The sequence below is a fragment of the Anas acuta genome, chromosome 5 (assembly GCF_963932015.1).
Source record: "Anas acuta chromosome 5, bAnaAcu1.1, whole genome shotgun sequence".
Lineage (NCBI taxonomy): Eukaryota > Metazoa > Chordata > Aves > Anseriformes > Anatidae > Anas > Anas acuta.
The window spans coordinates 10,940,861-10,965,722 of NC_088983.1; the positions used below are offsets into that span (position 1 = coordinate 10,940,861).

Below are 24,862 nucleotides of genomic sequence, written 5' to 3' on the forward strand. Positions count from 1 at the left end.
TAATGTTACCCCACACCACACATCCTGTATAGATTTGCTGGGTCTCTCTAGGGTTTGTGCCTTCTCAGCATCTGTGAGACTACTGAGTCTGAACAAGTTGGTCTGCTTTTACATTTGAATCTTGAGCAGTACATGAGATTGGGGTGCACATTAAGTAAAAGTGCAGCTGTGAAAACCTCACCTGGACTTCTAGATCTGTCTTCCCTTCCACCTCTTTCTGCCTGGCCACAGCTTGCTGCCAGCTCTTATGCACATCACCTGTGCATTAAATCTCACTGTAAGAGAGCCAGCGCTGGGAGGAGGGGTGGGTGTTTTGTACTTGGTGTGGCAGTGTAATGCACTTTAGTAGGATCCTGGGTGTTTATTCAAGCTTTATAATGTTTGGGAGACAGATGGGATATAGGCTGCAATCTAGCTGTTCTAGCTCACGGAGTAGGATTAAATGAACCTGGGCTTGAAAGGTGAATCCAGGACACAAGGAAGGAGTAAGAACCCTGGAGGCATTTTTTGCTTCCAGGTATTTGAACAGTATCCTCTAGAAAGGAGATGGTTACACCTTAATCTACTGCTGACATCTCCTCTGTTGCAGGACCAGATGAAGCAGTGTGCTTTGCTGCTTTCCCTGCTTGTTTGACTGACTTTGAAGCTGACAAGAAGACATGCTCATGTCTCCTCCTGGCACTTACTAAGAGTGCTTCACCCCCACCCATCACACTGAGCCTGGGCGTTCCTCCTGCTTCGTTTTATACCACAAGTAGCCCACAGCCTTAAGCCAAAATTACAGGGCTTGTGATTACAGCAGAAAATTTAGAATAAGAAAAAAAAAAAAAAATCTAAACCCTACATCTGCTCCAGAAACTGTTTGTGGCTGGAGGAAATCATGCCTGCCCTATAGATCTGCCTCCATCTCTGGCCTTGAGGATGTGGTGAAACCTGGTTTATTTGTGCTCCCTCCTGATGCTTGCACTCTGAGAATCCAGCTTATGTCAGCTCATGCCTTCTAGTTTTTTATCCGTAGCTGGCCCACAAAGCCAACAAAAGTCTCTAAACCAGTGCTGCCTTGTGCACGGTGCCTACCCTGCTGGGTCCCAGCTTCGAAAAGGGCTTCTATGAGGTGAGTCTTCTGTGCGTGTATCCTTGTGGGACTCATTAGTGCTGGGTGAGAAAGAAGTAGTGAGGACACAGGGATCTCCAACAACATGGAAGGACATCATACTCAGGCTGTTGGGCTTGACGAACCTGGGAGATGACATGGATGAGATTGCAGCCAAAGCAGCGGGGCACCAGTGAACAAGAGCTCGGCCCACCATCCATGACCATCTCAGGGAGCAGAAGTAGCTGCACAAGTTACATGGAATAAGCACATGCCACATATGAGATTCAGTCGTGGCATGTGAAATAAGTGGGTAGGAGCATATTTAGGTAAAGCAGGATTTAGGTAAGGCAGGGTGGTGGCTCGGGGCCATGGCTTAGGCTGCAGGGGAGCTGGAAGGCACCAGTGCCAGGCCCTGGGGCAACACATGGGGCACGTTCAGCAGCACTGCACAGACATAAAAATCTCAAGTACAGTAATAAGCACACATACAACTTCGTCAGCATGCTGCATATGTGTTTTTCTGTGCTTGGTGGTTATGAAGCAGCCTGCCATGAACACGCCGTAGCATGTGTCTGCAGAAGATGCCCCAAGGTTATTCTCCAGAAGGGATGGGGTGTTTGCAAAAGTGGATAACCCATTCGTCGGAGCCTAACGAAGGTGGGAGCTGCTAATTATCTTCAAGAGAGCAGCTTCAGAAGTGTGCTGGCTGCTTGTTAACAGGGTGCAGAGTCTTTCTCCTCCAGGCCAGAAAGTTGTTTCTGTCTAGTGAATATGGATCTGCTGGATCTGCTTTCAGGCCAACACCTCACAAAAGTGCTATTTTCTGAGCTCACTGGCATGCTCAGGGCTTGCCTGTTTGGAGTAACTTGGGGCTGTTTTTTCCATGGTAGGTATTTGTTTTTATGCAAGATGGATTTTATTCTGAATACCCTTTTCTGTTCTAGTGTAACACACACTTCGGAGGAGTTGAGGTGTTTAAGAATGGGGATTGCAGGTAAAATCAGCCCCCCACTTGAAAGTGATTTGCCTGTCAAGTGCAGGCATGGCCCAAGCAGACAGGCCGGGGGCTACAGAGCCTCTGGAGACAGTTACCCCAGTTGGGTCGGGGGTGCTGCAAGTCAGACATAACTGGAGGGGTTCATTCCCGGGGAAGGTGAGGGAGAAGCCTTTCACCAGCTGAAGGGCTATGCCATGTTTTTCAGAAGCCCATGTTTAGGTGTGGTAGGGCCTGCTAATGAGCAAGGGACCTCGTTGCAGTATTTTTCTGAAGCAGTTGTGGGTAGAGCATGGCTGTTTGCTCCTTCTTCCCTCTCCCTGGTCTCAAAGACCATCACCTGGTCCATCACCCAGGTGCTCTGGGACAGCAACAAGCCCGTAGCAGACCTGGCCTCCAGTGAGACAGCCATGGCTGGAGTCCTGTGCAGGCCCCGTGGCTGAGAGCTGGGACTGGGCCTCCTCCAGCAGACACACAAACAGCCTTCGGCTCCTCTGTGTTGATGGCTTTTCTATTTTTACCAGGGAGAGGTTCATATTTTTTTTCCTGGTGCTGTTTAAACCTCTAAGTGACAAAACTGCTTTTTTTCCAGCTGTGAGAGGCGGCTGCCTCCGGTCTGGAGTAGAGGTGTGTGTGGCAGCAGCAGTCGACATCTGTCTCTGTAAGGTCAGCAGAAAAACAGCAAGAAACCAAGCTGCATCGTGAAGGTGATGGCTGAGTAGGGGCTTAAACTTACCCTATTACATTTGCTTCCCCCTCCAAAACACAGGTGTCTGTACTGCAGTCAGTCAGTCCTTCATGGAGAACAATGGCCAGAAGGCATCAAAGATCTGCAGCCCCGTGTCAACAGGAACAAACATAAAGCCCCGCTCATTTTCTTTCCTGGCCTCAGCTGCTATCTTTAGTTTCCTGTGCTCCCAGCTTGACTTTCTGAGCAGCTCCTTGGGGAACCTGCAGGCACAGGGGACACCTATGATCAATATTAATGTCCCAGGAGGTTGCTGGGTCCTCGTTAGAGGAAGCGGTGAGCACTGATAATGTTCTCACAGCTACACTGATGTCTGATCTTTCATCGCTCCATCAGCAACACCTCCCACCCTGTCTGAGTTTGGTGTCCTGGAGAATAGTGTGCTTAAAGGTGAGGTCAAGTTAATCTCGAGAGGTGCTAAAAGAAAAAGCGAGGGCAGGCTGGCAGCCAGGAGAGGGAAAATTGGCCCCATTGTTAAGGGAAGAAAAGAACATCAGAGGGCTTTTTAAAATGTCAAGAGTGGAGTATTGCTGTGTGCTCTTTGCTTACTGAGTGGAGTTTGAGGGAGGTTTGCCTTAAATATACCTTCCATACAAATATACAGAAACATGTTTTTTAGTGAACTTTAAACATTAGCTATAATAGTCTTTGGATAAAAAGGCAGTCATTATTTCTTCGAGCACACTCTCTACTGCCGAGCAAATGTTCCGTGTGGCAGGATGGTGGCTTTAAAAATAGCTGTTCACTCCAGAGCCTCCCAGTGTGGCTGGGAGGGAAATGAAACGTTCAATGTGAGCAGTCATTGATGTGGTCCAAGAGCCGCAGCCGGCAAACCCTCGTTTCACTGAAGCCAGTGGAAATACTAGGCAGTGGGAAAGGCGTACAGAAAAAGAGAAGGTCTGGGTGTCTTTGGGAAGCTCGGAGCCTTGGGAGCTATTTTTAAAAGTCGTAATTTCCTGAGCTGTTGGAGAAAACTGACACCCACCATCAAAAGCAGAGAAAACTGGGCTGGAAGGGGCAGTGACAGCTTGTTATTTTGGGTGGCATACCTGTGCCATCTCTCCAGGTACTTGAACTACTTCTTCTTAAATGTCCAGAGGCAAAGACCCATGTGCCTTGGCTCAGGGCTCCAGTTCTTTCCTGCTTCTACCAACAAAAACCTCTGCTTGGTTTGTCAGAATCTCCTTCACTGTAACTTCAGCACATTATTTTTTGCCTACCCACAGTAGAAATAGAGAAAGATGTATTTCTTCTTTTTTTCTTGATAATGTTCTTGAATTTATCCTCCCTTCTCTAGTCAGAACAGAGCCTGTTCTTCTGCATGCCTCTCCCTTCCTTCATGTGGGACTTTGAATTTGTCTGTACTGAATTTCATCCTACCTTTTTTCAAGATGTCTCCAATTTTTTGAGAGTATTTTGTATTCAGTTATGGTCCAACATGGAGCAGCTTGCCCCATGTTAGAGTTATCTGTGAATCTAATAAGTGTATTTTCTATACCAGTAATAAAATTGCTGGTGAAGATGCTGAAGGGTGCAGGACCCTGCAAGGTCATCTTTTGGAAACTAAATATTTCCAGTCTTGCCATGAGAAACCACCATGAGAATACATGTCTGTGCACATCCAGGAGGCAAGAGGAGGAATAACCCACAGCTGTGCCTCTCCTCCCAGGCTGTCATTCCTCATCAGGGCACAGCAGCAGCACAGCCAGTCCCTGGGCACAGTGCTCGAGCATCATTTTGTTCTTCGCGCTGCACTTGACACATGTATTTTCCAAAGGGAATATACTTTTCTGTGACAAGAGAGAGGGAAGTCATGGGAAAATTTCGTTTCTTTGGCAAAACAGCAATTTCATGAGAAATTTCAGGAAACATAAAAATATTGATTTTGTCTCTGGTTGTCGATTTTCAAAATTAATATTTTTTTTCACTTAGGTTTTTCCTTTCCACTCCCTTCTCTTATAACCTTCCCTCAACTTTTCCCTCATCTGCTTGCCAGGGAAAGTATAATATTTAGATATTCTTTCCAAATCTTCCTTTTTTCCATTGTCTAACCTTTGAAAACTTCAATTTGGAGAAGATAGGGAATGGAAAAGAAAGAAGAAAAAAAACTGTGAAAACAAAAATGCTGATTTTCTGGGACGTGTGTGGAGCCATGCTTGTGCAGAGACACATGCGGGAGAGTCCTGGTTAAGAAAAAAATAACAATAATATCACCCAGTGGCCAAGAGGAAGCAACAGGGAAGAAGGGAAAACAATGTAAAAACTTCCGTGGTTTGCAGAAAACACACATTAAAAGGTGGGGAAGGGGAGGTGTTCTGCTCTGACCTTGCAGTGCATAAACACACTCTCAGTTTGGAAAGGGCTGATATTCTACCCTCTCTTCCCCTTTGTTGCTCTGACAAGGTTCTTCTAATGGGCCGTATCTGATGGGCTGTATCTCCTCAGTCTGGTTCTGCATCCCACAGGGTGCCTGTGATGCAGGGACAGGTCTCAGCCATATTTTGTCTCCCATCTCTGTAGGATCATACCACAGTATAAAAGCCACTCTTAAACCTTTTTCTTTCCTCCTCCCTCTTTTTTTTTTTTTTATTCTTTCTTACTGTTTCATGCAAAAAGCCAAGAAAGAATTGACTACAAAAGCAAAAAGGGATAAACTCTCCTATAAATTTAAAAAACAGGACTATTAATTATGGAGGGGGCACAAGATATGACTCAGAAAGGGGCTGCTGGCAGGAGCCCGGCTGCCCAACATGTTGTCCCGAGAGCAGCAGGGATGCTAATCTCACCCCCCAGATAGCCCTGCTCCCTGACGAAGGTGGTGATTAAGGGCTTCATTTTCAGCAGCCCTACACAAATAGGCTCCCGGCCACTTGTTTGAGAGCAGAAAATGGAAAACTGATGGCACCATGTCACAGGGGCTGGTTTCCCACGCAGATGTGTGTGCAGCTAACATCTCGGCAGTGATTTCTGGGTTTTGGGGATGCCCTTGTCGCTTCGAAAGTGAAGTGAGACTTTGCAAAGTCCCAGTTTGCATCAAGGCAGGATGCTGGGATGGGCCGCACAGTGCTGTGTCTTTTTCTAGGGCAGTTTGTGAGCTTGGTGTCTCCAAGGAGTATTTTTCCATATCCCCATGACCTTTACCCTTCCACAGGCTCCAGTAGAAGCTATTTATGGGTTATTTTTCTTCCTTTTTCCTTCCTTTTATGCTCTTTAGAGAATGTTCTAACTAGAAACATTTTCTGGATAAAAGTATAAGATGAACGTGAACTGAGAAGCTACAACACAAGCTTCCCTGTGCTGATTTGCATTGAGGCTTGTCTCAAAAAAACAAACAAACAAAAAAATCAAACAAGGGCAGCTCCATCTTCCCAATGGATGTAAATGCCTTCCCTGTCCCTGTTCTGCAAAATGGGAAGTGAGGAGGCACATCCTCACATGCGGGGGCAAGGATGGGAGAGGGATGGGAAGGGAACATCACGGGAAGGGATTTAATGCTCTGACTCACTGTCAGTATCTTTGGAGGCACCGTTTTGCTCAGACAGGAATGCAGAAACACAGTGGCTTTTCTCTGCAAGCCCTGCAAGTACTGAGGCACTGAGCTGCTTCTCTAGACGTGTGAATGCTGATTCAGGTCACGGTCACAGATGTTGGTCCTAGGTGAGCTCTGTTGGTAAAATGTTAAGTAAAATTATTTTATCCCATTTCTATCCAATTTTATCCATGTATATAACTGTTTCTTCCTTCAGAACCTGTTCTAAAGCCAGTTCATACTCTTATTTATTTCATTTTTTCAAACCATCCCACCATGTATGTGGTACGTTTGTTCTTGTTTCATCCAGCATGACTGACCTGGCTTCCTTGAGGATCCTTGCTACTGGAAACATGATTTCACGTGCTCCAGTGGAGATCATTTGTTCTTCTTCTTCATCCTCTCATCCCAGTGCATTTGCTGGCTCTAAAACAACAAAGTTTTGGACTTTTACTTTAGGTATGATTTCTATTGCATTGTATTTATTCATTACCCAGCTTGCCTTCTCCATTATCTTCAGTGCCAATTTCTCACTCAGGCAAAGCGTTCGCTTGGGTTTTGGGAAACACATCAGTTACCTTTAATCTCTACCACGCTCTCACCACATAACAGAACTGCTCTGTCCTTATTCTCCTTTCATTTATGTAACCGACCAACCTCTGCATTATTATTTCCTGTGCAAGGTTTAACTCAGCCCGATTCTTGGCAGTCCTTATTGGTTTCTGAGCCATGATATTCAGGAATATCATCACCAGCTGCACTTATTTTCCAGGCTGTTCCTGGGGCAGTAAAGCCGCCCATAGTGATATGACTCTTCCAGCACGTCTCTGCCCGGTGTCATTGCAGCAATATTTGTCCATGACCAGATCAGAGTGCTGATGGTCCCGATGCTCTTCCAGTAGACAATTGTTCATCCAAAATAATCTGACTCAACTGGTTTTCACTCAATTTTCATATTCTTCCAACTTATTTCTCTGTCGTCTGTCACAGTGTGCACAGAAGATGTGCCTTCATCTCCCATAGCTTCTCTGTGGCTTCTTTGGTACACTGCCTTCCTTCAGTGCCCCTGTTGCAGTCAGAGCCACCATTTCTCCACACTCCTCAAGCAGGGAATCTTACCTCTGTGTTAAACGTTTCTGTCAAGAGATGTCTTGCACACAAAGCATCTGATTTGTTTCTATTGCAGAGTGCAGGAGAGGCCATGCTGTGATTCCGTGATTCACTGGCCCTAGCCCTCTGGAGAAAGTGCAACTGCTGTGGTGGGCCTGCAGCTTCTCACACACCTCCCTGAGCTTTCCTGGTGGAAGTTCCCAAACCTGAGCCACAGCAACAGGTGGAATCCACAGCCCGTATCACCCGCTTCCCTTCACCACAGCTGCAGCATTCACAGCACCCTCATCAAAATGTGCCATCTCTCCGGCACAACCATTGCTGGCGCAGCAATCATAATGCCCCATACCCCAAATTTCCTCAAGTGAGGCTTGCTTTAGTGATCCTCAAAAACAGCCAGGAGGAAGCAGGGAGAGGTGTAAAAAAGGTTGTGCCAGGACAAGTATATGTCCTGAGTAGTATCTGAGCCTATGCTGCAGCTTGTCAGACATGCAAGATCACAGGCTGAGGCCAGCTCTGGGGTTTTCTGACACTAAACAACTCCATTTTCCACTATCTTTTTTTCAGAAAGATTGATGGGTTTTATGGTAACTGTCAATAAGCTTCAATAAACTTCTTTCTGGGTCATTGGAAATGCCCCAGCGATTTCTTCATGTCACTATTAGAAGTGTTTTATTTTCCATTTCTGGGTAAGCGAGGAAAAAATGTGACTCACCCAACTCAGTTTTCAGGTTTGGTATGACACAGTTAATTGCTGACACTCTTTGTGATACTCGGTAATTTCAGCCTAGCGTGCTGGAGACATTGCTCTCCAGCAGCTCTAAAAAGATGGATGTAATAGAAAGACTGATCTGTTCTCAGCTAGATCAGGGTGAAAACTTGGTGACAAAACAAAACTTTAAATGTGTTGCTTCGTGTAACTCTCCTAGCAGCCATCTGTTTATTGTGTGGAAAAACATCTGTAAGATTTCTTAAGGGCTTGTCCATCGTTTTGGGAGCATTTCTCTTTATTTTCTTGCTGATTGAGGACCTCACTCTCTCACCTCTCAGCCTCATGTAGCTGGAGACTTGGCACAGGTGCTTCTGTAGTAGTTGCACAAGACAAAATTGTCTGAGTAGCCTCAGGCACGGCGAGGTAGGTGACTGCAGATGCCTCCGCCGCCTGCTATTAATTGGCACACCTGTTGCACAGACCTGTTGGTACCACGGGATGTAAGAGTAAAAGATGAAATCATGGTAATTGCAATCCTCCTTCAAGCTATCATTTAATTTACATTTTAATTAATTTTATAAGTCTTGTAGTTGCAAAATATTGAAGCAATTAAAGGCATGAAGGAAGGAACATCGCGTCAATTCAGGACAGGGAGTCGAAGAGGAGAATTTGGTTTGAGACAAAGTTCATGCAAACAAAAATGCTTCACAATTTCTAGTCCATCCTATGTGACATTTTTAACCTCTTTGGAAACTTGAATAAAGTAAGACATAGCCTTAGAGTCTAAGACATTTTGAGAGATAACTATTTTACTTAGTTTTCAGATGGGAAGACCAAAGCAGCGTTTGGAAACATCATTTCCCAAGCTCCTGTAGGAAGTCTGCATGGGAGCTGGGAATGAAGCCCTGACCTTTTGAGCCATCCAGGTAAGTATCTTTCTTACAAGAGCATCCTTCCTACCAGCCCTCAAAAAGTAATTACAAAAGACTTGTGTGCTTCTGTGAGCGGGGTGGTGCCTTCCTTACACAGATCTCATCATCTGGCCTTTGGCTACCCGGCTATTTGGGGTGCTCAGAAAATGGCTGTTACTAAAGAGAGTGTTGCTAAGTTTTGTGATTTTCACATTTACTGTTTTTTTTTGTTGTCACTGTTTGTTTTGTTTTAAAAACCCCGCTCCCAGATGCAGAAGCTTCCCTTCTGTTTAAATAAAAATTTCCAGTTGTCACAGCTGTATAAAACATCAAGCACCACTCCTCGCAGCACGGAAACCAGAACATTACATTTCAAAGAACCTAAATGTATTTTTGAGTCACATCGATTGTATCGCGCCTCTGCTTTTTTTAAGCCACTTCCACAATTCTGTAGGAAGGATTTAAGCCTTTTGGTGATGTTGTACATCACATGGGAGTGAGCCTGAAGGTGCGGAGCCACTCTGAGCAGTGGAGGCTGTGCCAAAGCGCTTTGTCTGCAAGGAGTAGCTGCGGCCAAGGAGGGGGAACAGCAATGTCAGCTCCTCTTTGGATGGTGCATCAGTGCACAGTGCCAAGCTGAGGGAGGAAGGAAGCTGGGTTTGCTGTCCTAGGAAATGCAAGTCTCTGAGATTTGCCCCTGGGTAAATCACACAGCAGCAGCTAGCACAGTGCTGCAGACTGGTGACAGGTCTCTGCCACCAGCAGGCATCGGGTTCAATCCGTGCTGAGGTGCGGCAAAGACGTGACATGATTTATGGGCTTTCCACAGGCAGCTGTCTGCTCCTACGCTAAATTCCCATAAAGCCTGTAGGGAATGACACGGGGCAGAGAGCTTTCTAGTTCTGGTCTGGGTCTGGGCAGCTGTACCTAAAGAGCGCAGGGATGGCACTCAGCCTGGCTTGGAGGTGATGGAAGTGATGGAGGGGATGAAGACAGGCACTCCTTGCATAGATCTGATCTCAGGGTGACAAAAAGTGGCTCTTGAGTTTTACGTGGTTCAGATAGGAAGAAGGGCTAGGAGGGCCCCCTGAAGGTTCGTCTGCCTTGAGGCTGGGCTTCCACAAGAGAGGCACCAGGGCTGACTGGGCTGGTCAGGATGGCCAGGAGCCACATGAGCATCCACCCGCAGAGCCTGCAAGGGCACTTCTGTTATCAGCACATGCACTTGGGGCATGCTTGGCTGCCCTGTGCTGCCCCGTGCTGCACTGCTGCAGGCTTGCTGAGCACAGCACCAAGGCCACGGGGGAGGCTGGATGCTCATGCTGTCACAGGGGACATTGCAGAGCTATTGCTGTAGGAGCTAGCCCACTTTTTCTGTTTTTTCCTGAGTGTAACAGTGGGGAATGTGTCTCCGTGCTTCCCTGCTGCTCCTTGTCCCGGGCAGGGCTAAGGCCACACTGGGGTGGCTTCACTGCCATTTTCTCTCAGCCTCCTCCCAGGGATGCTCTCTGTCTGCATGGCCATTGCCTGGACCAGGCTGGCCTTGCTGCTGCAGCCCTCCCATTAATCAACATCTTCACCCTATTATAACCAGAGGGATGCGGGGTCCCGGGTTGGGAAGGGGCCATCCTTCACCTCTGCCCTGAAGCATTTCCTTCACACCATGGTGATGCAGAAAGCCGTTCACAACACATGTCTGAGAGGGATGGGACGAGGCACAAGCTTCCTGCAGGGTGTCAGGTTGTGTCCCACAGCTGGCTGCGTGCTGGAAAACTGGGGCTGTGCCACCCGTGGCAGCACCCGGGGACATGTGCGTGGCACCGGCAGTGGGGGGACAGCGGGGAGCAGCCGGAGAGACGTCTGCCTTTGTTCGGGAGGGAGGAGGCCGGGTGGAAAAAAGCGAGAGGTGGTATGAAAACCGAGCAGGAGAGCAAGGTCCGTGGGCCAAGTGTGCCGCAGCTGCCAATGTCATCAACTCCAGGCCTGCGATGCGGCGGGAGCCACCCTTTCCAAACACGGCGGAGGACATTGGATGCTCTCCCAGAAACAGCGCTGCAAACCCACCCAGAAAGCTCCCAGCACAGGCAAAGAGAAATATTATTCTCCCATTAAAAAAAAGAAAAGCCTGATAAGATATCCAGAAAGTGTCTCCTCTTGGTGACCGCTCTAAGGAAGGAAACTGGGGCTGGATCAAATGCATGTCCCGAGCTCCAGACACTGTTATACTGAGACATAGACACTATTTGAGCAAGCACTGCTGCTTGCTCAAATCTGACACTGCACATCATGAAAATCAGGGAGCAGTGTAGTGAGGAGATGAGAAAATTAATAAATGTTCTTTTCATGTTGAGACTATACTTCTGCTCTCCATAGGTTGAGTGATGAAAGAGAGCAGCTGTGTCAATAGCCCATTATGGGTGGGGGAAAAAAGAGTTGTTTGCAGACATGTAAACTCAGAGAGAGGGTTTAAAGGCTTTGTTTGAAGTTGTGTGTGGCTCCAGCATCAAAGCAGCAGGAGGGGCTGCAGGTGTGCTGAGAGCATCCCCTGACCACGGTGGGGCACACATAAAACTCCAGCAGCAGAAGAGTCGCAAGAGGCGAGAACAAAGTGCAAGCAAGGATCAGAGCTCAGGTGCCACCAAAGATTTCCTATCTAGGACTTGCTCTGGAATACAAAATTTGCTGATTTATCCTTCTGACAAAGTGCTGAAGAGGTGCAGAACAGGGCAGATGTCACTGAAGGAGGAAAGGCAAATGTATTGGGAAAGTTCAACCAAGAGGATTTTGCTTGTGCTGGCCAGAAGGTGCTGGGCCGTGCATACCATGCAGCCACTGCCTGATCCTACGTGGACTGCAACCTGCAGAAGGGACCTCAGGCTGCTGACACCTGTCCTGTGCTGGGGAGATGTCTGATGGAGGAGCAGCCTTCAGCAGGGGCTCCTGCAGGGAGCTGGGCAGTGTCTCTGGGTGGCCGAGCTCACACTGGGGCCCCACTGCTTCTCCATTCACCCATTTTTCACCTTGAACACTTACCTTTGCTGTAGCACTTCCTTGCTTACTAACTCCTCCTGCAACCCCATGTGAATAAGAATTGCTTACCCGAGAGTTCATGTTATTTACCCACTGCTTGTCTTGGCAGACAAAGCCTTAGACACTTGCGTAGGTAAAACTCTGGAGCTGCACATTTTAGGTACGTTGCCAACTGATGTAGAAATTTTTATTTAGAGAGTTAGAGATGTCAAATTGAAAATGGCATCCCTCTGTCATCTAAATGAGTGTGTTTTTTTTTCATGTAATGCCCAAGGTGATTATTTTCAGTTGTCTTGGAAACCTCTCAGGACCCCTGAAGTCACAGGTGTTGCACATAGTTCTCTCTGTATCTTGTGTGGTGTGCCCATTTCCCTTCATTCTAAACATCCACCTGAAGACATTTCTCTAGAAGTGTCTTTGTTCTGTCAACTACAATGGGAATCTCTCAGTGCATGCAAACTTTTAAAGTTCATGTAGCCAAAAATGCTCAGCAGCTTGGGTCCTTCTACATGCTGCACCGCAGGGGCACCTGCCTGCCTGGGTGCTTGCCCTCTCTGGGCTCTTCTTTACGGGCTTCCAAGGGATTTCTGGACATCTGAACCACTGGTTTTGCCAAATTCACTAAAGGGAAGTTGGCTGCTTCACTCCATGTGTGTTTAGGGGTTGTTTCTCTTGGGAAATCATTGGGTTTGGAGATAAGAGGACTCAATGTCTCCATCAGCTTATTTCTGTCCCTCCCCAGGAAGCTGCTGAAGGCACAGTTCTCTCCAGCTCATTATTTCCAGCTTTCCATGCACATCCCATCAGTTACTTCTGAAATTTTATTTTATTTTTTGTGTGTGTTTGTTTTTTTTTCTTGTATTTTTGTCCTGCCACCAGCATGATTTCATGCAGCTCCTTGGAGGTGCTGAGCTATTTTTCTGGTAGCTCAGTTGCTCCAGCAGCTAAGTCGGGCTGGGAGAAAGGCAGGATCCCTTCAGAGCAGAATGGCAGAAAGGAAGATTGTCTAAGATGGCACTTGATTAGCGGCATCCTTCATGTCCTACCCTCTGCATTTGATGTGGGCAATCAGGAGAGGGTGTTGCCAAGGCTACAAGATCTTGTCAGTCTGCCTTCCAGGTCCTCTGTGGCTTCCCTCTTCCTTCTTCCATCCTTAATTGTGCCCAGACTTTCTGTTTAAATACCATCTGCTTCAGCTGCAATTTGCACAAGTGTCCCGAAGGGCTTTGCTCTTGATTCTCTGTAATCTGCCCTTTGTATGCTAACCCTCCACGAGACGGTCTCGTCACACAGAAAATACACTTGTCTTTGAAGAATGATAAAACAGGGATGTGAAGGAACACAGGACAAGCAGGTCAAATCTGAGCCTGGTGCTGTCTGAGCCAGATTCTGCCACAGATAATTCCCCAAGTCAACCTGAGATCACAGCAGTAAAACAAGGCATTGTCATAACCAGGGGAAGGGTTAATGGAAGATCCTGTCTGCAGCGAACTCTCTGCTGCATATTCTTGTTCATATTTTGCAAGCAAAATACTTATTGGTGTCAGCGGGGGGTTCAGGCAGGGAGCAATGACTTTGCCATGGTGATCCACATCACTGATGCGAATTAAACCAGGTTTAAAACTGGCTGGGTTTTGAAGGTTAGACCTCAACCAAGCAGGCTGATTCCAACTCCATTTTCCAAACCAGCTCAAAAGCAGGATTAGTCCCTTCCCAACAGATTCACAGCAAGGCATTTTTCACAGTGTCTGACCAACAAATGTGCACTTCTTGGAGTATTACAAGAGGAATACATATAATCAGAATTGTTAGAATTTATTAATATAACTGGCTTCCTCATTTTCACTGTTTCACATTCTTCTTACACCATTTTTCACAAAGTGTTGCTGCCAGCATCACCTTGGACATGCCCATTGGCATTGTGCTGCAGGCTGTGCTGCTAGCACTACCTGCTAGGGAGGCTGCTGCCTGGTGCTTCCCGTTACAAGACCCCTTTCCCACTTTTGTTTAGTTTGTGGTCTTTCACTGTTTGGGCTGAAATGCAATATTAAGAACATTCTGACTGAGCCAGGTAACTCGATATTTACTGTATGTGTGAACTTGTTAACCTAAAGCAGCGGTTTCTGAGAATAAAGCATAGAAAAAAAGCATTTTGTTTCACCCATTTTAAGAAATGCTTAAAGGGATGACTTGAAATTTGATGGGCGTGTTGTACGAAGGATGCCTTTCCCTGTGAAAATTCCCCTAAACGGAGCTAAATGTGTGAACCTTCAAAAAAAAAATATCACAGTTTGCAGAGGAAGGAGTTGCAGGATTTCACAGCTGAGTTCCCCCAGAGGCTCTCCCTTCCACGAGCTCTGTGCACTGCAGGGAAGACAACCCTGGAGCTGTCAAAGCATTGTGCTCACATCTCCCCACAGCCTGCACATCACCAGGGCTCAGGGACGAGCCCGTGTTGGCTGGAGCTTCTCAAAAAAAACCCAACACCAGCAGATGTTTTCTCCAAGCCTGGCCAGCAAGGAGCTTTCCTTTCTGACTTCCTATCTTGCATCGCTTTGTCTCCTGCATCCCAAGTGGTGTGTTTTGAGGCAAGGCGAGGCAGGGTGGTTTTGGAAATATTGGAGCTGTTTCTCCCAGGGTTCCTCTTCTGAGATCTCGTCCCCCAGCATGATCCAGCCCTGCAGGGCCTCGCCTGCCTCCTGGGCCTGCCCAGCAGTGGTCTCAGGGGTCAGGGCAGGAGGAGACCCCAGTGAAGGAGCACATCTCCCCTTGTCTCTGGCTGTCACCTCCACTTGCTCCTGATGTCTCCATATGTTCAGCCAGCTCCCTAATTTATGAGGTGCCTTCACTCCTGTGTGCTCAGGGATTTTTCTCTCAGCTAAGCAGGAGATGGGAGGAGAGTGAGAAGGAGAAAAGACAGACAGGAGACACTGTGAGGAGGAGCAGTAAGGGGCAGGGGACATCTCTGTCCCAGCCACCTTCAGGGCTGAGGAAGAGGGCATGGGAGTCGTGCAGGACTTCAAATCCTCACCCTTTGGGTTGGGACTGTAGTTTTTGCTGTTTCAGCAGGCCTGGAAGCAGGACACCCTGCCCGAGCACAACTGGGTCCGCTCTTCTTGCTCCCGCCTGGCATCCAGGCCTGTGTCTGCCTCCATGTGTGGAGGAGGAAACATTTCAAAAGACATTTACAGCTGTGCCTGGCTCTGGGGCAACTAAAAGGGTCACAGACATGGGGCAGGTGCTGGCATGGACCCCTTTTCCTGGGGGACCAGCAAATCTTCCCAGGGGGGCTGACACCGCAGCCCCCTCTGCATGCGGCCCAAGGGGACTGAAAGCAAACAGCGCTGAACCCAAGCTTAATGTGGAAAAGATGAGAGGAAGGAGGTTTGCTCTGCACACCCAGAGCAAAGGGATTTCTGCCCTGGCCGTTTCTGCTGGGTGTGCTGAAAGGTCAGCAATATTTGAGGCCCGCCAGCCAATAGCTATTTTTGGCTCCTATTTTGCAAACACCACATCAGAAACAAAGAGTTATTTTTGTCCATCAGGATTTCTCTGATAACTTCGCTCGGTACAATGTTAAATAATCAAACCCTGCAGGAATAACAGCCCTGTACTATAATCCCCTATTATCAGATACATAGAGGCACACAAGGGTGTGTGTGTGGAGGGGAGAGCTCAAATCTCCCAGCAAATACAAAGGAATATTTATATTATTCATAACATCTGAGTCCACATATTGCAGTGATTTGGAGTATTGCGTAGGTGTGCATAGAGGTGTGGATTTTTTAAACAAGGGGTACTTGTCCCAACAGGAGAAAATAGTAATAGCTATTGTCCTCGCTGCTTTTTAGCAATACCGGTGTGGAACGGGGCTGGTGTGACAAGGAGCAGCTGAGGCGCCTGCAGAGCCCGACTCCTACACATACACTGTCACACGGCTTCCTCCACATCTGTGCTGCGGAAACACCTCCTTTGCCCATGAAAAGCCTGGTGGAAGTGGAGCGTATTGATTTGTGAGTCACTGGGAGCGCTGCTGGAGCAACCACAACGCAGAGAAAGCCCCAGCTCCTGGCTTTCTGTGGTTCATGTCACACAGGGCATGCATGGGACCAGAGCTGTCTTTTGCCAAGCACTGTATGGACTCAGGAAAGACAGCACTTGCCCCCAAAACTGAAAATGTCCCTAGAGAAGAGAGATAAAAGTAAGAGAAAGGGAGTTTTATAATATGTAATTCATGGCTGGAGGGGTTAAGCACGGAGACCTCATGGACCATCTGCTCTGCACCTACCACAAACAGCGTTTTTTTTTTTTTTAATTCTATTTAGATGTCAAAGAAACCCTTGTATTTCCAACGTGGTCTTCATGGCAGGTGATCACCACGTGGAAAAACCTGGCACAGGGATCTTCACCTTTGCTAGGGACATTTGACCAAGCTTCCTGCCTCGGGGGCAATAGCTCTGTGAAGCTCCAGGGAGCAGTTAGGCTGCCACACCAAGTAGTCACTGATCTGAGAAAGGAAGAGAGCTGCAGCTTGAACCATCTCCTTCCTCTGGGCGTCCTGCTGTGTAACCTGGGCTTCCCCACACGTACCAGGCTGGATGAAATGAGCAATGCTGCCCCAGCACTAAGTCCTCCTGGGTGCTTTCTAGGGACCTGAGTGCCTCCTTTGGAGAGTCTTCTGGTCTGCAAGATGCACAGGAATCTGGCCTGGAGCCCAGGTCCTTGTGGGGGTTTAGCCCTGAGGCTGACTCGCCATCAGAAGGTAGGCTTGATATGGTGAGGGAACGGGGACTTCCAAGGCAGTGTCACTGACTTATGGTTTATTACTTACCAGATCATGTTCTCTCACATTTCCAGCACCTGGAGTTGTGAGACTACCAGCGAATCTCAATTTGGGGATTTTCTAATGGATGTTCAGAGCCAATTGTGCTGCAAAGAAATGATTGAAAATGCAGTACCTCTCCTCTCCCCTGCTGCAAAGGGCAATCAGGGAGCCCAGATCTACTTGTTTTGAACCTTCCAATTTAAAGCCAATTACAGGATTTCTGAACACCTGCAGCCCAGAGGTCCCTGTGCCTGGACCACCCAGCTTTGCAGATATCTGAATAGATACATGTGTCTTCAATTTCTAATGCATTTTGCAAAAGCTCTTTCAATTTCTTTAAACAGGCACTTGATACCTTGAACGTTCACATTCCTAAGCATTGCACTCTCCTGGAGCATTCATGTGCTTTTTGTGTGCTTGATGGAGAGGCTGCTGTCACTCGGTCAGAAGGCAGGTAACATATGCAATTGCATATTTGGGTCACTCATCTTATGGAGCACTGAACAGACTTCCTAAATGATGCCTCAGTCCTTTGTTCAAATTTCAAAATGAATATCACAGACAGGTCTGCGTTCTCTGGCTCAGAAAGACTTTCAAGCACAATGAATCAAAAAGGGGATGATTTTTGGAGCACTTGTATGGGAAATTTATGGGTTTGCTTCTTTCCAAGATGAAAAACCTGATGTAGGCTATAAATTTACTTAGAGGTCTGCCTTTAAAACTCAGCTTGTGACTTCTGGTGGGAAACAGAGGATGGGTAGGTATAAATCAACCTGCACTAAATGGGAAGGCTCAGACTTCAGAAAGAAAAAACAGGTACAGAGGACATGCACTTTGTTGTGGAGGTCAGCAGAGCTCAAACCAAGCGTTAAACCAAGCTCGAACTCTGCCATGAGTTTGGTGGCATTTTTTTGCCAGTTGATCTGGCACAAGTAAAGACCAAAGCCAGAAGCCAGCTCACAGCAAGGATGTGGGCTAAAAAATCCCGCTCGGGCATTCCTATACTTTACCACCTGTGCCAAGAAAGACAGAGATGTTCTCCTAGTACAGCCAAGAGGAAAGAGAAAAGTAAGTTGGTTTGGGGCAGCACAAGGAGCTGTGGGATGTGTCCTTCAAAGCCCTGGGGTACGGTGTATCGGTGATGCCCAGCATGGGCTCCTGGAGCAGCTCTGCTTGGCCATCCCATGGGCTCACCCCCAGCCGTGGCTGACCCCGAAAGCAGCCTGGTGGTCATCCAGCATAGCTGATGTGGCAGCAAATCCCAAACTGCTCTGCTGGGACAGAGAGCAATAAAGTTAAACTGCAGTGGTGAACCAAACCCGTGTTTAATCCTGATTAGTTTACATTGAACCATGGCTGCTGACAGGTTATTTAGGTAAAAAAAGCAAGAGCTCATTATGTCCCTCATTCTGCTGCCTACTCCCTATGGGTGGAGTTTCACTGAAATCAGCTGGAGCCCTTCCACATACAGCAAACGGCAGGATTAGCAGTGATGTTTTGCAAATATCCCTCTTACTCAAATAACCTATTAACTAAAATGCTCCATTGAGCTGCAATCACAAGTAGGGTTGTTTCAGTTTGTAGTTTCTATGGTGAGTTGTGTGTTTCTGGAAGCAGGGCTAGGTATTTTTTTTCCTCCACTTGGAAACATTGTGTTGAAGAAAGAGGAGGTTGTTAAAGGATTTGAAACGCGTTCTGCAAAATGTTTCCCTCTTGAATGTTTGGTAATACAACTTCATTTGCATGATGCTACAAGCTGTGGGCTAAATTGCTTGGCTGGATGATTGTTTAGCAAGATACAGAGATGCCACAAAATTAGATGCACGTTCAGTAAACAACCGAGCAATGCCCAAGTTTGCAGCTCCAGTGAAGCATCACAGATGGAGATGCTTGTGGCGCCACGCAGCGTGCTGGGCAGTGCTGGGGCAAATCCCACCATTACAGCACAGGATGCAGAGCTAGTTAGCCCTGCCAAAAAGCATTTTTTTCTGTCCCTCTGCTCCATAATCTGGGGACGGCTCAGAGCAGTCCACAGCTCCTCAGCCCAGCTCCCTCTGGGCTGTTCGCATCCAGCAGAGGCAGCTGCATCCTGGAGAGGGGAGCTGGGTGTGTAGCAGCAATTGGGCAACTGCTGATAGGAATGTGGAATATTTGAACTATTCCACTTGTCATGTAGAAAGCTCCATGTCAACACCAGAAATGCAGCACAAAAGAAAATGTCAAGAAGGAGAAGAGGCAAGGATATAACAGCAACAGCTTTTGGTAACCGCATTCACATTTCCACCCATTAATCTGAAGATGTAAATTTTAATTCTTGCCAGCCTCACCACTATGTTCTATGCAAACTGTTGCTGTCTCCAGGAGCTGCAAGTAAAAACACGGGAGTTATACCCATGCTCTTATCTCACGTATTATGACTCCTGTCCAATTTGCTAAGCATCAGTGATCAGTGTCACACCGTGTAGGTATTAGAAGCATTATTTGGTAGTCTTTTTAATTTTAAGTATTTCTGAAATGCTAGGCATATACATTGCTGCTTTATTTTTGGGGTGGAAAGGGGAAAATTGAGGAGAGTGTCACTGCTGTTAGTCAGTACCTCACCTCGATGCAGTGCCTCAGCAGCACCCCATCGGAGCTGCCCAGCTCAGAGCTGGCACAGCAGCTCGTGGTGTAGCACACATGCATTTCTTGCAGGTGAGTTTACATCTTGTGTGCATGGCAGCCACGTGCCTTCATTGCCAGACATGGCCCACGGGGAATTCAGAAGCTGCCTACTCGACAAAGCCCCACTGATGAGACAGATCGTGAATCACACAGGATTCATGTATGGCTGTGGGTGTTGGATGTAAAAACGCAGAGCACTTAACTGAGGGAAGGTAGAGGGTCTCAGAAGAGCAAAGATGGAGTGGTTGAAAATTTGGGACTGAACATAAAATCTCCATGAACATAAAATCTCATCCACTTCAGCTCGGGTGGATGAATTGGTTACATTGAAGTTTGTGGTGAAACCAGAACCAGAAGAGGAGTCTTGGGACTCCTACAACCCAGGAAGCAACACGCTTCCCCCTGGTTAATCCATCTTCCTCTGAATCATTTATGGATGTTCGGAGACTGCTGACAAAGTTCAGAGGCATTAGGCTGGAGAAGAAAGCACGGAGAGGCGTTGTGTGTGCTGTCAGCCCCCGGCGGTGTGTCCATCTGCTCTCATGCGCTAACGAAGGCCTGCTGCGCTGGGCCTTTCAGGGAGCTCCCACCTTTAAGGCCTTTTGCATTAATCTTTAATACGCTCTTTGTGTGCTTGTCATGTAGGAATGCAAAGACTGAAAATAAGCTTCTCGGCCAATATGGTGTGTATTAGCTGGCTTCTACTTCAGGCTGTGGGACAAATCCACCAGAAGAGCCCAATTTTTGCAAAATTTGCCATTTTGCAAATTTTTTCCAAACAGGAGAGGGAAATCTGTCAGCACCATGAGGGATCTCATCCTGTGTTTTTTAATCCCTTATTTGTTTGATCTCTCAAGTAAGACATAGTTCATGAGGGAAGTTCACAGTGGAGACCCAGCGAAGCTGCTGAGAAATGTGTGCCAGGTGAACAAGGCCACGACCACTCCATGGTTTCAAAAGTAGGCCCCAATAATGGTCTGAATGCCCACATTCAGTGCATGGCCCACATTGAAGCAGGTCCACAGCTGAGGGAATTACATCTATGCACACCTGATCCCAGAGGAAAATGGGGTTGGAAGTTTGTGAGCACAGATGCGCCAGGCCTGACCTAGCAGCACAGACACAGCTGGGGTTATTTTATGCCTTTGTGTTAAAAGTTGAGTATCTGCATTAGCTGTTTTCATACAGTTTCATTAGCTGTTTTCATACATCAGAGATTCCTGCTCTTTCATTTATATTGTATCCAGAGCATCTTGCTCTGAGTTGGTAGTAATACATTACTCAGAGGGGAATGGTATCACCCTAGGAAAATAATAATAATAAGCCCACAAAGAGAAGATCTACCTTGATTACAGAATAATTCAGCACAGAGAGTGCTTTTTTTTTTTTTTTTTTTTCCTGGTAGACCGTAGGAAGACTGGCACACACACATTTTCTGAGTTAGTGCTGGCGTATGCAGTCCTGATAAAACTCAGCTTGTGAATTCTAGTCATGGTCTTAAACTTTATTAAAATGCACTGAAAAGAAAGGTGACACAGTAAAGCAAAATAAATAGTGGTGCCTTGTAAACCCTGAAATATCAACATGAGTATTTGAGTGCAGTGCTATTCCAAGTAAATTTGGAGTGGAAATCAGCTCTTACAGTTTCTTCTGAAATCTTTCTCTGGAGGACAGCCGATGGTCACTCTAGGAATGTTTAATACTTGATGTTTGGCATCATATGCTTTTTTTTTTTTTTTTTTTTTTTTTTTTTTTTTTTTTTTTTTTCCTGTGTGTTTAACTTGTGTAAACTACTCAGCAGTGCTACAGTACTCACAAACCTCCCCACTGCTGTGCATTGCCTGTGGCAGATGTTACAGAAACTCTGCTGTCTATGAACACCCCAGGTGGGATCGCGTTATAGTGACAGCCATGATGTGAGTCTTATCCTGCTTTCTGCATCATGCTTCTACTGAAAACTTGCTAGGAACTTACATCCTGTTGTGTTCAACGCATAAAGAAGCACTGTATGTGGAAATTATCTTGTAAGTAGGAGTAACTCCATGGGCAGGAAGGTTTTGCCAAAATGCATCAGCATCTGGTTCTCATTCTGGGAATCAGTCATTTATCCAGCTTTACGAGGCTGAGACACAAGAGGTCATACAACTTCACTTCAGGCACCAAGTTGGTGGACCAGGTTGATTTATACCTCAAGATGCTCTTCTCTTGGCCACGAGACTTTACGAAGTGATATGAAACACAATTCCCAGAATTAATTAGGTATTGCTTGTTTCTTCTCCCGTAACCTGTACACACCCATATGTTAAGACTCTGTAAGATCACATCATGGTGTTTTCCCAAACCTTGTATGTTTTCTGATTTGATATGTGTGCTGGATTTAGCCAAATCCCCACTTAACTGGTGCACTCTGTGTGTCTAGGTCTTTTGCACACAACAGTTTTTATAATAACAAGCACAGCTCTTGGCAGTGTTCTGCATGGCAGAAACACTTTATATCTTCATGGAAATGCATGTGAACTTTGCTGGAAAAAAAAAAATAAAGAAAGAACAAATAAGTTAACTCAACTAAGGTTTTCTTAGCAATGCAAGTGTCCTGCATAGGTAACTGCAGAGAGCCTGGGCTGTTGCTTTTACATTGCTTTTGGGCAGCTCTTGGACCACTTCAGCTGGATCCTCCGGCCTCAGCCTGGTCTCGGTTTGCAGTGGGGAAGGGAGCAAGGAAACAGCTGGGTTTGTCTCTTGCCAGGGCCAGCTCACTGTGCTGGCAGCCCTGGAGCTTCTCCAGCTGGTGCTGTGTGGGTATTTTGGGTGCAAGGCAACCAGAAGGCAGGCACTGCCCCAGGGGATATGTATGGAGTCACTTGGAGACAAAGACTTGGGTCAGTTACATCAGCAGTCATCACGACTGGAGACAATGTCAGGAGCTGGCCCTGCCCAGGACAGGGGCTGAGCATAAGAGCTGTCACTTGCTGTGCTTGTTTCAATATGTTATGGAGCACGTTTATAAAGCAGGGTTTTAAAACACTCTCATTTTGTTCTTTCTTCCCCTTGGTGTTCAAAGGCATCTCTCAGCTGCAGTAGACCCAAAGCCATGCCTCCAAATTTAAGGGATCTCTTATCGGTGGATCTGCAGACATGGTTTGTGACTGTGCATCAAAACCTTGTAGCATTTCAATGACTTCTTTTTCTCAGAATATATATGAAAACTGTGCAGATGATTTCAGCTGGACAGCAGCTTGTGCCAAGCCAGCAAATAATTTTCTAGTCTTGGAACAAGACTGAGCTCTGCCTGTACGAACTAGGCCAAAAAAAAAAAAAAAAAAATGGAATGGGGGAAAAGACACTAGGCCCTTTGTCCTCCCTGGAATTTGTTCAAAACCTCAGGGATGAATAAGCCACTTTATTTAACCCAGCCCAGCTATAAATAGGCAGCAGCACCTTAGCCTCTGTGTGAACTGGGGAACTCAGATGTGTCGCCTCAGTTACAACCATCCTTGAGAGGTACAGCTTGAATTGGGACGTGCTCCCATGCTAAAGAGTCACTGAATGTAACCAGGGCACCAGGTGTGGCCTGAGGAGAGACCCTGAGCTAAAATGGAGGTGCTGGGGCTGGCAGGGCCTGAGGGCTGGTTTGCTTTTGCTCTTCTTATCTTACTTGTGTTTGCCAGTTGTGTTTTAAGCATTGCGTTTTCATCCCATGACCAGTTTATTTTGTGCTGCCCCCATGTTTTTGTCACAAGACCTGACCAGACTGAAGGGCTAATGCTGGAGGGCACGCGAGGGCTGCCAAGGCTGGGGGAAGGCTGATTTGATGGGACAGGTCCCTCTGCAATTCCTTCCTGCTGGAATCGTCACCAGTGAACAATTAGCAGGGGTGATAATTTATTCTCAGGCTTCCAGCAGTGAGGTACCCGGAGCTTTCCCCAGCTCCCGGGTCTGTCTGTCCGTCCAGGCAGCATCCCAGCCCCTGGGGTTTTTGTGGCTGCGTCACCCGCTGAACAGCGATGCGGGGGAGTGCAGCTGTCAGGGGTACAGAGGACACCTGAGTATGTGACAATACCCAACCTACGTTTCATAAATTAAATGACTAATTCATAAAGAGAGTCTGTCACACTCCGGGATTCTTGCTGAAGCGGAATGCTGGCGTGATTGCAAACATCCATTTAACGGCTGGACTCACCGCAACCATGGGAGCTTTGAACAGATTTCCGTCGGGGAGGGGGTGTGCATGAATCGTCAGGCAGGACGAAAAGATCCTTGTCCTCTGTAGTGTAAAGTCTGGAGGCTGAGAGCGTGACCAGGATCGGGATGGTCTGCGTGCCCACCCCCCCGGAGGCCCCCGCTGCTGCCTGGGCTGCACAGAGAGTAGGTTTGCTAAGGCTTGGCACGAACCTTTTGGATGCTTCATGGCAGAAATGTTGGGGAAAATGGAAAAAAAAATGCTTCATCAGCATCCTTAGGGGAAAATTGCAGCTTTTTAATGTTTCATGTTTAATTTTTTTCAATGAAAACTTTGAAAAGAAAAAAAAAAAAAAGAAACTTCATTAAAATCCTCATTTTGCAGAACTGCGTGAATTTAAACATTGGTTCATTGCAATGAAAGCCACAGTTTATTTTCAAGGATAAAAGGAGGAAAGGTCTCCTGCTGGAATTCGTGGTGGAAGCAGTGCATGTGGGTAACAGCACTTGTAACGTGAACGTGAGGGATGTGCTGCCCGCTGTGGCAGACACGGCTCCCTGTCACTGTCAGGGATCACCTCTCTCCAGAGAGGAATTCACACAAACACTGGATTTGAAACAAAAGCTGTCAAAAACACAACTTAGGATGTGGTTTGATTTGGAAGCGAGACTTTAGTTTAACGCCATAGAAGCCAGTTTTCACCTCATATGGTTCAAACACGGGATAATTCCTCTGAAAAAGCTATTTGCTCCTTCAGACAGGAGTGTTAAGCAGAATACAGCCAAAAGAAAGAATTACTAAGCAGACATCTGAATAAACAAAATTATCTGGAATGGATGGCTCCTGCATGCCCTGGGAAGGTTATGAAGTCTCCCTACCTCCCACCCCTGGGGAAATTTATGCCCAGACCGGAGATTTTCCATGCGTGGCACAAGTGTAACTCCAGTACGGAGTGACGCCAGGCATCAAGTTCACAAGTGTTGTGGTGCCAAAGCTGGGCCCATCGCTTGCTCATTGGGGGTCAGAGAATTTCCCTCCCCAGGCCAGTGCTGCCTGCAGGTGG

General features: G+C 46.9%; 1 long non-coding RNA gene across 1 annotated transcript; it reads left to right on the plus strand.

The window, feature by feature from the left end:
- The first annotated feature begins 16,996 nt into the window (after window positions 1-16,996).
- On the plus strand, window positions 16,997-20,533 carry LOC137856861 (uncharacterized). Its single transcript, XR_011096830.1, has 2 exons — window positions 16,997-17,409; window positions 19,650-20,533. It is a non-coding gene; the product is annotated as an uncharacterized lncRNA (long non-coding RNA).
- Window positions 20,534-24,862: the final 4,329 nt, after the last annotated feature.